This window comes from Falco punctatus (assembly GCF_963210335.1).
Source record: "Falco punctatus genome assembly, chromosome: 12".
NCBI lineage: Eukaryota > Metazoa > Chordata > Aves > Falconiformes > Falconidae > Falco > Falco punctatus.
In genome coordinates this window covers 19,839,729-19,852,971 of record NC_137592.1, presented here as the reverse complement: position 1 = coordinate 19,852,971, position 13,243 = coordinate 19,839,729, and the positions used below count along the sequence as shown (strand labels likewise).

Genomic DNA, 13,243 nt, shown 5'->3' with positions numbered 1-13,243 from the left:
GTTACATCATATTTTGTCTCATTCTCGCAGTTCTCCTTTCTGGTTCTGCCCAGCTTGACAGGGCTAATATTTAAATAAGTCATCACCAACGCAAAAGTGAAGGGCTACTAGAAGTAGTAGACAGCAAGGCACAGGGCTCAACACATTCCCCAGTTCTGTGGGCACAAATCCCATAAGTAAAGAGGAATGGCTGCAACTGTCCTGCTTAAATCACTCACCTTCTGCTGCTAACTGAATATACAGTTTGATTATTTGACTAAAAAATCCTTCCTCTGAATTAATTTTATATATGGGTCAAAGGAATTGACTATTACTTTTTATTTATATTACAATGAGAACCAGCTGGAATATAGTTTGATATCCTGTAGATGTTGTACAAATTAACACGTAGGTAGACTGAAGCACTATGCTTTGTTAGAAGAAAGAGAAGGGGTAAAGTAAAGCAGGAAGGGGTGAAAGAGGAGCAATGGCCATCTAGAAAAAGAAAGAGGTCTTGGGTATGATGGGCCAGTACCTTCTTCATGTAATTACGGATGTTCTTATCCATCGCATACAAATGAGCTTCTGTTTCTTTCCAGGATCCTACTGAGACTTTTGAGATGTGTTGATTCCTTATGGCAATAAAATACTCAGCTCAGTCAGCCCTGAGCAAGCTAAGGTCAAATTCAGCTCTGCCAAGCGCTATTAAGTCAGAAGTATCAGGCACAAGCAAGGGAGAATGGCAACCCTGGAGACCACTTTCTTCAAATGTACTGCTGCTCGGGCAGGAAAGGGAATTTCTGTGGCAGGCAGAATATAGTAATTGACCCTATAATAATTCCACTGCAAAATTTTGGGCATAACATGTAAAATAAGCAAGTGGCAATGTGATCTCTGTCTTACAGAAATTCTGATCCATAGTTTCACGAGGTGCTTTGCAACAGCAGCTCCCTGTGCTTTACAGAGTCTTACTAAAGCCAGCAGTGCTTCGTAATCCAACTAAGGCTGTCATGGGGCAGTACAGGCTAGCAACATCCTCAGCCAGAGGATGCATTTCCAGTGAAATCCCGCAGCTGACCATGTTGTGCTCAATACACTCCAATACCCATATTAACAACCCAAAGAAGTAAGTACGTATTAACTGCAGGTAACACTTGAAAGTGACAAAAACGTTATAAGCAGTAACAAAGGCCAACCAGTCTTCTGATCTGTTCTCTAACAGCTTCCATACTAAATTCATCTGCACAGCATCATGCCAAAGCAGTCTTACATTTAGGAACATTGTAAAGAATGGGGCTCACTTGTGTTCACAGATCTAAAGAGACCATTATTGGCCAAGTGCAAGTCTGGAGAAGCTTGACACTGATAGATGATAGAGGATCAACATAGCACATCAAAATGGAAGTTAAATGTGGTTTACAATTTCCAGTTACCAACAGGGAATGTGAATAGTCATAGAGATTATACTGATCTGTAATTTGGCAGAAAAAGAAAGTGTCTGGAAGCTGAAACAAAAATAGTAATCAGTGCAATAAGGTCTGAACTGAAACAACAACAACAAAAAAAGTATCAGAATAGCATAGCTTGGAGCAGGCTAGCACTCCAGCACCTGAGCTTCCTTACCAAGGCTGATGTCTTTATAATTGTTGAAGGCATAATCCTCCTCTTACAGAAACAGTGATGTCCCTTTGGCCCAAATAACGCAGCACTTCACAGCAAGATGTGGTTAAAGCCGATGATAACCCCAGTTATAATACTAGTGACAAATTCTCCAAGCAGAAATTCATCACAGTATCAGGGCTAGCACTCCTAGTAGTTCCCTCTCCTTTCCAGAGGCTCCTTAAGAATTTTCACTATTTAAATCTGATGTTTCAGTCAAAACAACAACAACAAAAAACCCAACCCAACAACCAGCCTTTTCCAAAAGCAAGAAAGGGAAAAACCCCAGCTGATGAGTATTAAATATGGTCAGAATAGCTTTCCAAAAGTCTGTTTTGATAAAACCACAATTTCTTCCTAAAATTCAATTAATGCTAGGGAAAGCCCCACAGGAAAAAGTATTTAGAATTTAATTGAGGAAACTTAAGAAATGTCATTTAAAATCTCATTATCTGATGTTTCACGTGTCTTATTTCTATAGTATTGCCTACAATATGAGCACAGAATAGCTGAATTACCTGCGGAGCGGGGTTGGGGGGCAGGTGTGTGTGTGCTCTTGTTAGAAATCCCATTATGACTTCAATGACTTCAGTTCCTCTATTATTTAAAATATCACTCCTAGTCTAAGTCAAAATATCACGTTTGGCACTGAAACACCTTAACACTATTTTGAGCATCTAACAGACAAAAATTCAGAAATCAAAACATTTGGAAAATGATGGTGAGCGAGGAACTCTCAAAAACAGTAATTTTTATTTCAACTCCAAATCAGGAACAGATTTCAAAGTGGCATGATTCTTCACAAAACTGATACTATCAGTCTGACTGGCTCTACATGACAGGTTGGTTTGTTTGTTTTTATTTTTAGGAAAAGCTGCCTGTTGCAGAGAAAAATAGTATCATTTCCTACTTGATCGGGCTTGAAGAAAGATTTGCTTTGGCAGTTGGCAAAGGCCAGTTCATCCCCACCTAGAGTCAGGAAGATTGTTCAGATTCCACCTCCTACGAAAAAGTCATCTGCATCTGCGGTCACCCTTTTAGGTCCTATATCTGTGAATCACGAAGAGAAACAGTGCCTGGCCAAAGGACTCCTTTCTTATCTTGCACTCTGTGACCCGATCAAAGACCTTTTTGTTAAAATAATGTTGAGTGAACTGACAGACTCAGAAAATCCAGACACATCTCTTGTGTATGCCCAGGAATGCAAAGCTGGTTACTGTCCGACCATAACCACAACCACATAAACACAACTTTCCATTTGAGGGTATGCATGTGCTCAGCTCTCCCTTTTTACCTTACTGTGCATGCTGGCAAGATGCTGGGGAGACATAATTGCAGATAAAAGCACCAGCCTCGCTATTAAAAAGGGCCTTGCTGCAATGAAAAATTGCTGATTACATGGAGGTGGGAAGTGCATGAAGACTGCTGCTGAGAGACAAGAAATCCAGTTACACGTGAGCCAGGAAGGAATAAAAAGAGAGGTCGGTCGTCCTCACAAGCGTTATTTTCATGTTCTGCACCCCAGACTTATGGAAGATCATGAAAGTAGTAGAGTTTCTTTAATCTATATTATCCTAGAGGATGGTCCTCCTAGTATATAGATTGCCACAGAAGCAGTAAGAACCTTAGACCTCTCTACATATATTGTGTCTAATTACACACAAAAAAGGAGTGGGTGACAAAGAGAACATAGGATTTTTTGTAACCTTCTGGAATATTAAAACATAGACATTTTGTTAATTATGGCTATGTAAGGGGACTTTTTCTCTGTGTGTCTGCATGCACGCCTTCCCTTAAATCTCCTACAGACATGTTTATAGAAGGAAGGATAAATATTTTTCCATAGCTTCATGGAAAATTACTATGAGAAACCTTGGAGGAACACAGCTGTGGGGTCCTTCATTACCTCAGCATGAGCAGAGCCTTCTATGCACTGAAATTTCATTGTGCTTTGCTAGGTATGGGCTCCCAGTTGCACGCTCAGCCCTTCTGAAACACCACACCAAAAGGATCAGTATTTTTCAATCCAGTTAGTATTTTAGAGGGAGCCACCAAGGGGGAAGATTACTTTCTGACCCAACAGACTGCATACTGTTTCCCAAACCTATACCAAATTTTCTAACATGGGAAAAGGGGTCAGGAAGAAGCCATCTCTCAGATAAGATCCAAGCTAGTATATAAACACGCAAAGCCCTTCTACATCACCTTTTAACTGCAGAAACCTAACATCCTAGAAATTCACCTCCCTGAACTTCACACTGAGTTCAAGGCAGATATTCTTGTCTTAGACCTTGTCCCATACTGCAAAAATAACACTTTACTCCTCAGAGGTGGCTAAGTTTTTGCAACACATTTAAAAAACAGTTCGGTGCTTCTCAGTAAATCTACTAAAGGTGCCAGGGATTCTCTGCAATGAAGGGTTCTTTATAGAAATAAAAAAATTCCTATAAACAAAACCATGCGGTAGAAACAAAAACAAAGCCCCACACCCACAAACTGGGGTTTTCACTGCCTCTGATCCCTCAGATGACACTGACCAAGACTGGCATGAAGTTGATGGGTGAGCTGTAGAAATAAGGAAACAGGAAAAAAAATTAGGATAAAAAGATATTTATTATTAAGGGCTTGCTGCCTACTGAACAGTTGCTAACACAGATAAAAAGCCTTCACACTAAAAAACACTCGAGCCACTGTTTCTTCATACTGTCTCTGTCAGCACATATGTCCAAACAGCTGACTGAATAATTAGGAGGATAGCGGGGTTTATAGATCAAAAAATTTTATAGTGTGAATATTTTCATTTTGTATAAATATTGGTTTAAACGGAAAACCGGAAGCTTGAATATACAAGACAGGCTAGGAGTGAATAAGTCCTTGATATCTACCTGTAGCCTTCTTTAGCATCTTTGTATGTGCCCACTGATACACCAGCCCCCCTCACTGAAATCCTGCATCTTAACTCTGAACCACATTTCCAGTTCAGTGATCTGCCAGCTCTGAGCTGTGCTATTGACGATGGGTGACCTGCTGAATTTGAGATGAATGCTAACAAATAAAGAATTATTTTTTCCACAGATTTCAGATTAACTGGAGAACTGGACAAGCTGAGGCTCCCTTTTGTGGTGTGTCTGACAAGCCTGAGGGACAGGATGCCGCCCAGAGGGACCCAGACAAGCTCGAGAAGTGGCCCCATATGAACTTCAAAGTTCAACAAAGCCAAGTGCAAGGTCCTGCACATGGGCCAGAGCAACCCCTGGAACCCATACAGTCTGGATGATGAAGGGATTCAGAGCAACCCTGTGGAGAAGGACCTGGGGGTACTGGTGGATGAAAAGCTGGACACAAGCTGGCAATATGCACTCGCAGCCCAGAAAGCCGACCATATCCTGGGCTGCATCAAAAGCAGTGTGGTCAGCAGGTCCAGGGAGGTGAGCCTTGTCCTCTACTCTGTGGTGAGACCCCATCTGGAGTACCACCTCCAGCTCTGGGATCCTCAGTACAGGAAAGACATGGACCTGTTGAGGTGGGCCCAGAGGAAGGCCACAAAGATGATCAGGGGGCTGGAGCCCCTATCCTGTGAGGAAAGGTTGAGAAAGTTGGCATTGGAGAAGGCTCCAGGGAGACCTTACCGATGCCTTTCAGTACTTACAGGGGGCTTGTAAGAAAGAAAGGAACAGACTTTTTAGTAGGACCTGTGCCAACAGGACAAGGTGTAATGGTTTTAGACTAAAGGAGAGGAAACTCAGACTAGATACAAGGAAATTTTTTTTTTTTTTGCTGTGAGGGCAATGAAACACTGGAACAGATTGCCCAGAGACGTGGTAGATGCCCCATCCCTGGAAACATTCAGGGTCAGGTTGGGCAGGGCTCTGAGTAACATGACCTAGTTGAAGATGTCACTGCTCACTGCAGAAGAGTTGGATGAGGTGACCTTTAAAAGGTCCTTTCCCACCCAAACCATTCTACAATTCTTTCTATTCCTGGGTGACTGCCTGAAATTCCTGAACTCTACCTAAGTTAAATAAGTGCAAGGTCAGAATGAAGAAGTGGGTGACACTGTATAAACTGGTTTGGTTTTCTTTTTCTTTGGTACTTTCAAGATGCTCAGTTTCAAAAGCCTCTTCTTGAAAAAGAAGTTCATAATTACTCCTTTCATTCCTTCCCTTTTTAGCTGCTTAAAAGGGAGACATGAAAAAATAATAAATCAGAAATGTAAAACCACAAAAAATTATCTGTATTGTTTTTTCAATTCAATCATTAAAAGTTTTCTTTTAGAAAAGAAGTAAACATTCTTTTGCAAAAGCAAATGTTCTGGTTTTAAAAAAAGATCATCTCTGAAAAGAACAAAATTTTCACTGACCAAAATTAATTGCAAGGAAAGGAAGCAGGGCTGGCCAATTGCCCTCCCACCCCCCGCCCAAATTCTAAGATATTTGTGGAAAAAATATCTTGGCCCTAAAAGGCATAATCCATTAAGTCAACAAGGTTCTGCTGACTTTACTGGAGCTTGGACTAGATCCTACATGAGAAAAGGACAGTAATTAAGCATGCAGCTGGTCAGACATGTCTCTCCAAACATAGCCAGGTTCAGTGATTTGGGTTACCCATTCAAAAGCAATGCACTCAATACGCCAGCCCAAGCATAGCTGTATGGCAAGCTGCTGCCTTCCTGGCCTTCCCGGCCTTCCCTTCCCGCTCCACAACCTCTTGAGGTCCCTCCACCTCGCAGTTGCTCCGGACATCCCCCTGGGGACATCCCTGCACCACCCATCCTGTTCCCCAACACCTCCCACGGCACAGACACCCTGTGCTCTCTCCTGCTCCCAGCAGGAGCTGTGCAAACCTTCCTCTTCCTCCTCCTCTTCCCATCCCCATGGTAGGCAAAGTCTCTCACTGTCCTTCACACTGCAAAGGCCACGTGCTAAGGGTGCTGGAAAAGCCCCTGACACCCCTCCAAGAGAAGACATGGTCTGACCTAGGGAAAGTGGCAGAGATGCTCAAGGCTGCGGCTGTGCTGCGCAGCGGTGGGGACTCCACCTGCATCCTGGTTTCCCCCTCCTGGGCAGTTCTTCTGGCTCTGCCCCAGATCAGAAGTGCAGCACACAACTGACATTTTGGAGCCAGCCAGATGAGGCCATCAGCCCTAACCACCAAGCATACACTTGCTGACACATCACCAACAAAGGAGGCCCTCAGCTGCACTGAGCCAGCAGACGTAGCTATGAGGTTCTGCTTCCTCCTCCTCCTCCTCGCCTGCACACAGCAGCCTGCGACCACAGACCTGCCGCTGAATTTCCTCAGCTTTTGTTGCTCTAAGCCTGGGTCACAGTGCTTCATGCTATTGTTCCCTATTTTCCCTTCCGTCATGTATAAATAGCAGGCAGCATTAAAATGATAACATTGTCAGAGAGAAGGAAAAAAAATATGTTTTCCCTAGAGCTTCCCATTTCAGGCCTGTAACTGAGAAAAGCAAATATATATTACATTACTGTGACTAGTACTGAGTGAAACAAGCTCCCATCTTCTGTTTCATCTAAGTCTTTTCATGGAAGACTGAAGATAAGCCGTTTTCTGTCTGCAGAATAGGCTCAGGCAGGTTTTTTCTATATGCAACTAGTCAGTGCACACCTTAATAGGAGGTCAAATTAATACATTAAAAGAAAAAAAAAAAAAAGGGAAAGAAAAAATGCTGTTGCTACTTATCTTTGCAGCAGAGACGCTGAGTGCTGCTGAGCCTTTTTACTAATAGCGCTGTAAGGCAGAGAGATAGAAATCCCTTCCCTTTCCCTGGCAGAGCCTCGGTTAGAGAAGTTCTCCTGTCACAGGCTTTGGGTCGCCTCAAGCACTTTGATGATCTGGAGCTATAGCTACGGTAACTAAGCAAGCGTTTAAGGCCTGGACTCTGCTAACAAGCTCTTTGCTGTAATTTATTACCAGCACAGTCCTATTATAGGCATCAATGGCAGAAGCTGTTGCTTGTTTGAGGCCCCGGTGTTTTCTTTGTTAAATGACAGGGTTGCAAAAAAAAAAAAAACAAACCAAACCAAACGCTGCATGTCTTCCCTTTTCTATAGGTGTTGACATACATACATACACACACCAAACGCTCACCAACCAGTGGTTTAATGTGTTACCCATTTTCTGGTCCCCCTTCCTTCCCCATTACTGCCCTCACAGCAGAGCTGGTAAACCAAGTGTGCTTTCATGCCTGTATTGCTTCCAAGTCTGGCAGCCCAGCTTAAACCCGTCTTCTACAGACATTTGAGGCCCACTACGTAAACCGAGCATTAAACTTTGATATGTTTATGGGGACCTCTCTGACCATTTGGCTGTTTGCTTTATTGCCCTTTGCGTACACAAAGGCAAGTCCAGCCCCTACATCTCCTTCAGTGAAACCACCAGGAACATCTGTGAGCAGATCCCCTCATTTTCGTTGTAGGACAAACAGAATTATTTCCACAAACATCTTAAAATTCAAGAAATGGCTTTTCACTGCTCTGGCCTGTGGGATCTCCAGTGGCTTAAAATTGCCTGCATTAATTTATTTATTTACTGGCAAAAGTAGCCATCTGAACTGGCAATCTTTGCCAACTGGTTTTTTGTTTTTTTCTTCTCTATGGCTAAGAAGAAAGGAAAAAATGGAAAAAATATACAGAAAGAAAAAGGTATTCAATAAAATAAAATATAATTAGCAAGTTTTAATTTGTGCATGGAAGTAGATTTCTTCCTGGCATTGCAGGTGTGCAGCTCAGTCTATACTCTGTGGCATTCAGAGAAGGGGAAAATGCTGAGCATGCCACAGACTTGGCTGGTTAATTAGGCTGTGGTTGCCGCAGCTGAGCTTGGTCTAACAGCTACTGTTGACTAAAGGGACAATCTTCCCTTCTCACCACTCCTACTGCCTCTTTGCACAGTCCCCTGCTCACCAACCTCCCACAGCCAGCTCAGCTCACTAAACCTAGAGGGGAAAAAAAACCCCAACACTGAACCAAAAAGCCAAACCCTACACTAAACAAAAACCCCAAGCCTAGCTACCCAACAACTAATATTTTTTCTGCTTGTCAAGTGAACTGAAACAACAGGTGCTACTCCCTGTGCACGAGGCAGGCAGGACCACAGCTGCAGGGCAGGAGGGAAGAGTGAGGACATCCCTTTCAGTGGTGCGAAGCTGCTGCATTGACACAGCTGTGTCACTGGTGAGAACCCCTCCAGCGCAATCTGCTGACACAGGCTGCCTGAGCCACTGTTGCTTGCCCAGAAGCAGTTGAGATGCACGTAGTCATCCTATTCCACCTCCAGCTTTACCAGCCTGCAATCTCCAGTGGAAAAGCAGCAAGAAACCGCTGGGACAACAACTTCTTCCACTCCCCCATGACACTGCTTTGTATACTCTTTGCCCCAGCCACACCGAGGGATGTGTGTCAGGCTTGCTAAATCCGTCACATCAGAGAGATCCTAGGCTGCAGGCACACACTGATTTATCATTTCTGTGCAACTTACAGGTATTTGGAGAAAGTCTTCAGAGGAAAGGAGAGGGGGAGGGGAAAAAAAAAAACCACAGTTGGATCCTTGCAATATTTTTGCCACTATTTGTCAGAGGAAGAGGTTACAGTTGTGTGGTGTACCCGTTCACGAAGCCAAGAGGCAGCGCTTGCTGCTCCTGCAACACTCACAGCTCAGGGTGGGCTTGCCAAGGGAAGCCCTCATGTGAGGAACAGAATAAACATCTACAAGAAGCCCTGAATCAGGAACACCACCACCAGCACCTTCTTAGGGTAGAACTGCTCCTGTTTTCTATGGGGAATAAAAGTTAGCCTTGGCGCTAGCTGAAATCAAAAAGCTGTCAGCAGCATACCCATCAGCAAAGGAAAAGGATACCTAAATATTTTTTTTTTTTAATATTAAAAGATAGGTATTTGGCCGCAAAGTGAATTTCAGGACCGTTGTCAAGCACCATGCCTCTGGGACCATTGCGTAAACTGCATCCAGCACCGCAGTTTGTAGCTGCTGCATGCAGGCAGCTCTGGCTGATGTTGACACTCTCCATAACAAGCAAGGGCAGAGGGCAGGTGGGCATTTTCCATGTGCCATTTCACTCTATGTCAACAAAGGATGTGCTGATGAAGACACCTGACTACTACCTTTCCTTCAAAAGTTGCCCTGGACTTCATCTTTTCTGCTAATACATAGCCAATGATACCTTCCCCAGTCCATGAAATAAAGGGGTGGCTGAAGCACCACATAGAAATGGGAAGTGCAAGGTCAGAGGTTTCAGTCCTCTGTCTGCTATCCCATAGACATACCCGAGTGCCCAGGCTGGAGCGTGTCTGAAGGGAGAGAAGAGATTTCTATGTCTTTCTTTCTGAATTAAGCCATGTGCCTCACATAAGACAACATCTACTGGGCCAGGGAAAGAGCAAGGCTGAGCCATGCTGTATGCCCTCAAGGCCAAGGTATGCGGGGAGAAGGGTTTCTGGTCCCTTTCCAAGCAATCCTGCAGCGGCATTCTCTGGGTCAGGAGGGGGACCCAAAATCTTTCCCCTTAGAAATCAGGTTAGATCAGAAACTGGGGCAAATGCTGTGGGCGTTGAGAAGTCTCATAAAGGGGCCATTGCCACTTCTCCCTCCAGCTGTATTTTAAAAGCAGCAGCCTCTGAAGCGCTGCGTGCAGAGCTGCAGCACATTGCAGCAGGGCCACCCACCACAGGGGCCAGCGGTCCACACATGCACCGGGCACCTGGCTGTTTCGACCCACCGAGACCCAGGAACATCTGGGCAGAAACACACATACAGAAGAGAGCTCCTGGTGTCTGGGGAGCCAAGGCGTTTAGGCATCAGGAGAGCAGAAGTTTTCATAATTACAATTTTAGCACCCATCCAGAGTTTCCTCTAGCCCTGGCCCAGTCTCCCTAGAGCTGCCTCATCAGCAATTTTTCCCCAGGTGTCTTTTGCACGTCGAGGAAAGAGATTGTGTTCTCTCTCAGCAGAACATAACATATTCTAATATGCTAGCATCTGGCCCTGGGACAGAATCTATGGGACTCTTGTTGCTTATGGCCTAGTTTACGGTCAGCTTCCCTGAAACATTTGCATGCTTGGGTAAAGTTGAGTACAACAATTAATCTTTAGTTCCAAATAATCAGAAACATTTAGTCAGAGGCAGTCTTAATGAAAGACAAAAAAGGCTTGAGGACAGTCAGCAAAAACAGTATGAATTTATGAAATATCCTGTATTTAATATTCTCCATGATGATTTAATTAAAATATGTAAAACAAGAAAGATCATTCAGGAAAAAAAAAACAACTCTCATTTAACTGTAGCCAATACTTCAGAGCTCAGAAGCACTTTCTGGATTGTCGTTATCTGGTTAGAAAATAGTTTCCTAACTATAGCTTATTTCACATTTCACTGAAGTCCTTTGATTTCTAAATAACTTTTCTGGATTTCAGAAGGGAAAATGAGGGGTGACTGACCAAGATTAAAGGTCTGAAGCTTTTTGCTCATTGAAATCTGCCTCTCATTTTCCCAGGAGTAAGTGAACTCAGAGTTAAATTTCCAATGACCGGTCCTTCCTGCCAGCAAAAAGAAGCCGTTTGCCAGCCTGTCTTTGGAACATCAGCAACACCACCACGATCAAACATTTCGGAAGGAAATTGGCCCATCTATAAAGGATTTGGCCAGGACACAGAGAGCTCGACTTTGCAAATGGATGCGCTCCTCCTCTTTACGATAGCAGCAAGGTGTGAAGCAGATACAGAGGAGTTCACAGCTCCATGAAGCGTAATGGTTCTCACACCTACCAGATCTGATGCTAACGCTACGTGCATCTATTAGCAGATTTTTGACTGCATAGTAGTAACACGGAAGTCATAATGCTATGACAGAAGGGAAACAGTCCTTACATTTTCTGAAGATGTTTGGAATACAAGCCCTGTCATACTGTTACAGAAAAACACCGCACTGAATAATTCCACCACAGTGTGGTGAAAACTGCATTCTCTAGTGTAGTATTTGCCAAATGTCTTCTATCAGAGTAGCAATTAGGCAACTTTTATACTGGTTCAACAGTAGTATTAAGCCTGGGGCTCCCATGATACCAAAAATGTGGCTTTTTGAAATAGAGTTGTTAAATTTTCCCCTAAAAGATGCAAAGAGACAGATTTTCATCTGCCACTAAGCATGTAGCTCCTGCACAAAGCCACACCAATTTATACCAAAGAAGAATATATCCCAGTGTCTTCAGGTTAGCAAGGTACACCTTTTTTCAAAAGGAATTAAATTATATCACCACAAAAGTGAGAAAACCCTCTCACAGTGTAACCAACAACTTCCCTGACAATTAAAACACTGCAAGCTTTCCCCTTTCTTCCTTTTCAAACCAAAAATATCCCTTGACGTTTTTGCTGTCACAAACATCTTCAGATCTGTTTTACTGCACCGCCATTCTGCCTTTTTACTGCCTTTTTGTTTGAAGGGATGAGCCCTGTGCTGATGGATGCCCACGATCAGATTACCATTGACTGCAGCAGAATTTAGGCCAGATCTCTCTTGGCATAGATTACCCACTAGCCTCTTGGAAGTCCTCAGATCTTGTACCCAGAAAAAAAAAAAAAAAAAAAAAAAATCACATAAATTGGAAGAAATTGCAGATGTCTTAGGTAAGTATGAAGGTAGGTTACATAGAGACTATCGATGCCCATGTATGAATTTAATTGTGATACTCAAGTCTAGCATGCATAAAAGCTTTAAAATAAGACAACAGTGATGGTAACTTCAATCCAGTACACCACGAGTTATGTTGCTTAATTTCACCATAGTCTGGCCCTCTCTTTCTGTTGAACTTCCACAAGAGCCCCTTTGGTGAAGTGGCCACTGGCTGTGGCAGTTAAACTGATAGGTGCAACCACCATCTCCCATTCAGGGACAGTGTTAAAAGTAGTATTGAAGCTGCTCCATAAGACAGATAACCAAAACTAGAGAAGTCACCACCCAAAACATAGGCCACGTGCGGGGCTGAAGTGAGTGCAGAGCTGTGCTGTGGTGTTCTCAGGGGTTTCTGGAGGGCTTGAGAGTTATTGCTTGGGGCTGCGTGCATGTAAGAGATAAGCAGCAAAAAACACCACATGAGCACGGAAAGAAGGCAGCAAGGACACATCAGATACAGCCAGAAAGGCACTTGCCCAGGAATACGGAGATGGAAGCAATGTTTCTGCTAGAAAGTGGGCAGGAACTGTGAGAAAAGTCACTTTCCCTGAACACAGTGGGGCTCACACAGCAGGAGAAACTGGACTTCATGTACATCCTCTACAAAAATAAACAGACCTCAAAGATACTTAAGTCATCGACAGACACAACCCACAGAAGACCTAATACTAGTTAAACAGAAAGTGTGACTAATTTTTTTTTCTTTTTTTTTTTTTTTTCTTTTTTTTTTTTTTTTAAATCAGGTTTGTTGCTCCAATAAACATGAACCTTGGCTGGGAAAGAGCAGAGTCCAGGCTGGCAAGGACAGTTGGGGTTAGATTGTGGTTGGCAGCCTCACAGCTATCTTTGTTCTCCAGCCTCCTGAAAAGGACAAATGTAACCATGTAGACTTTTGGAAGT

The 13,243-nt window shown here is 43.4% G+C and overlaps 1 long non-coding RNA gene across 1 annotated transcript in view; it reads right to left on the bottom strand.

Moving 5' to 3' along the window:
- The window catches only part of LOC308072137, a 138,839-nt gene extending 125,596 nt beyond the window's left edge, over nucleotides 1-13,243 (bottom strand). The window contains exon 1 of the long non-coding RNA XR_013931509.1: nucleotides 1-13,243. This exon is cut by the window's left edge and continues 19,900 nt beyond it. This is a non-coding gene — a long non-coding RNA (uncharacterized lncRNA).